Below are 2,967 nucleotides of genomic sequence, written 5' to 3'. Positions count from 1 at the left end.
ACTGAAAAAATGTCAAAAGTTGTTGGCAACATCCGCCTTTTAATTAACGCAACTCAGCTAATAATGMGATCGTTAAACAAAGCTGAGTGCGGCGAGTGGAGAACTAATAAAAAACAATAGTGTTACATTAATTTAATGCCGAAAAAATACAGGTGGCAACTGCCAATACACAAAAATTATTTATATATACATATGTATATGCATGGTTGTATGTGTTTATAAAACTATTAAATTGTTTGTAATTCATATTAATTGTTAGCGATAAATAAGCTGGGCAGTGCGCTAGCGATAATCACAAATGTAAATGAGATTTTGGCGAAAATAAAAACAAAACATAAACACATTAACATGCGTGAAATGTGTAATTAAGCGTGGCGCGTGTGTGAGTACGTGTATGTGTGTGTTGCTATAATGGCATTAAAATTTCTATTTTGCGCTACAAATCTTCGCTTACACATTTATTATTTACAACAATACGAAAACAGCAAAAAGCATTGTTATTAGCCACATGCACAGGTTTAACTCTTTTTTTTTTTTTGGATTTATGGACAGGTTTTCGCATAACATATTTAAACTCTGTGCAGGGTGTAATGAGTTTGCCTTGAAGCTTATGTCGGAGACCCTATAAAATAGTTATATAATATTTATAAATGACCTTCAGTTTTTCAGACATCAATCTGAAATCTGACACACTTCGCTTTCTCTCAAAGAGTTTGCTCGTGTGCTGTAACCACCGATATCGGGCTACTATAACACCTCGCTGCCATACAAAAGAACGATCAAAATGAAGTCCTTATATGGCAAACTTTTTTGTTTGAGAAGATATCTTAATAAAAATTTGCTGGGTTTATTTTCCTAGGTAATGGTACACTCTTCTAATATATTGTTCAGATAGGACTACTATATCATATAGTGGTCATAGGAACTAAACCAACAAAACTCAATCCTTGTATGGAAAATTATTTTGTTTGACAAGATATCTTACCAAATTTGGTACGGATTATTGTCCAAAGTAACGGTACATGCGGCGAATATATTGTTTTGAACGGACTACTATATTATATAGCAGAAAACTTTTTATTTGTAGTGGGTATTATAGCTTCGGTGCAACCGTACCTTACGCATTCTCAGTTTGTTGTTGTGTGGTTAATTTGTAAACCTATTTTTTCCCTCTTCCTAACTTTTCGTTGACCATCCGTTGCGCTGCTCTCATTTGTTATTAATATTAATTGCAGCGCTCTAGTCATTAGTTATGTATATGTGTGTGTATCTATGCAAATGTGTTGCAAGTGCAACAATAGTAAATATGTTGCATCATCAGAAAAATTATGCAATTAATGGCCGATAAAATTAATTAGATGCGCTTCAAATGCAACATGGCGTATAAATTAGATAAAAATTTAGTAAATTAATAGGTGTATGCWTGTACTTATKTTGGTGTGTGTAGGAAATTAAAGAAAAAGGTTTATATGGCATTAAAAATTAATATATACGACATTAGAAATAATTATATGCGAATATTAGTGAGCATGGTACAAGCATAAATAAATGCAAATACATTTAAAAACACTCTTCAGTACATGCAACAAATCGAGCATTTATACATAAAAGCACGAATGCATACATACAAACAGTTAGAAAAGGTTGCTGAGACACATACACATAAAAAGCACCAAATTGTATGTAAWGTTTTTTCTTCCATTATAAACACATATAGAATATCAGTTTGGACAARTATTGACCCCGACACGCATACATAATCTAGGGCGGGTCAATTGTCAATGTCAATGTTCTTCAGCTTATACCATGTACAATYAGTTTGTGAACTCCTCAAAAATATTTTCTCCAACTATGAGCTCTTAATATTAATACGAGGACAGCATGGTTGGTAGTAAATATATCATAAAATATTTATTAGCGAGTTATAAAACTCAGGAAAAAAATTTAACAGAAATATTTAAAATAATTAATCTGTAACACTCTTTTTTAACGGTGAGTTTTACGAAAAAAAATTTTTAACACCATATTCGAAGAAACTCAATTTCTTACAATGCAACGATATACTTTTCCGTGGTATATTAGGATGTCAAAAAAGTCTTGCGGTATTTTCGCTAGTTGGTGCTGAGAGCGGGTATTTCTAGTTTTATTCGTCGCATCGGGTCAGGCTATATCTTTTTGGAAAGCTCATTTCACGCGCTAACACGTGCTTGATCGAATGTCGTTTCTTTTAAGTCGTTCGTGAGTTATAGCGTCGCAAACATCGGACAAAATAAAGATAAAGTACGGCATATTTTACAATATTACTACGATAAAGGCATAAATGCATCTCAAGCCGCCAATAAAAWTTGTGCAGTTTATGGACCCGATACAGTTGCCATTTCCACCGCACAAAGATGGTTTCAACGTTTTCGTTCTGGTGTAGGCCTGTCGTCAAAATTGCGATAAAATCGCTGAATTGACCCAAGGAAACCGGCATAATAGCAGCCGAAGCATCGGTCAAGAGCTGGACATGAGTCATCAAAAGAAATTTTATGAACAATTGAAAATTCAATCAAAAAATACCGCAAGACTTTTTTGACAACTTAATATGAAGCATATCCTTTCTATTTTTCTTTCCAATAAAGAGGAAACAATGGTAATCTGAAAGGAACCGATATTAACACTCAGAGCTCAAACTTGGAAATAATTATTTGAAGTGTCTACCAACCAATTTTTCTGATATAAAGTACAAAAAAAAAAAAAATAATAATAAATAATAAAGTTTGTGTACCCACCCTATTATATACTCAGATATTCCGATTTGATTAGAGGTTTTTCTATGGTAGTCTTACTTTTTTCCGCTCTTTGACATTTCTCTTCAGTAAGGTTTGCTACTTCATATTGTAATGGTAAACGATCCAAGAACGTGTCGAAATTATCAAAATTTCAACCTCAAATTTATAGTCGTCATAATCGTCCTGAACATCT

The sequence above is a fragment of the Bactrocera latifrons genome, unplaced genomic scaffold, assembly GCF_001853355.1.
Source record: "Bactrocera latifrons isolate USDA-ARS-PBARC rearing strain unplaced genomic scaffold, ASM185335v1 scaffold_43, whole genome shotgun sequence".
Lineage (NCBI taxonomy): Eukaryota > Metazoa > Arthropoda > Insecta > Diptera > Tephritidae > Bactrocera > Bactrocera latifrons.
Note: the sequence above shows the minus strand (reverse complement) of the source record.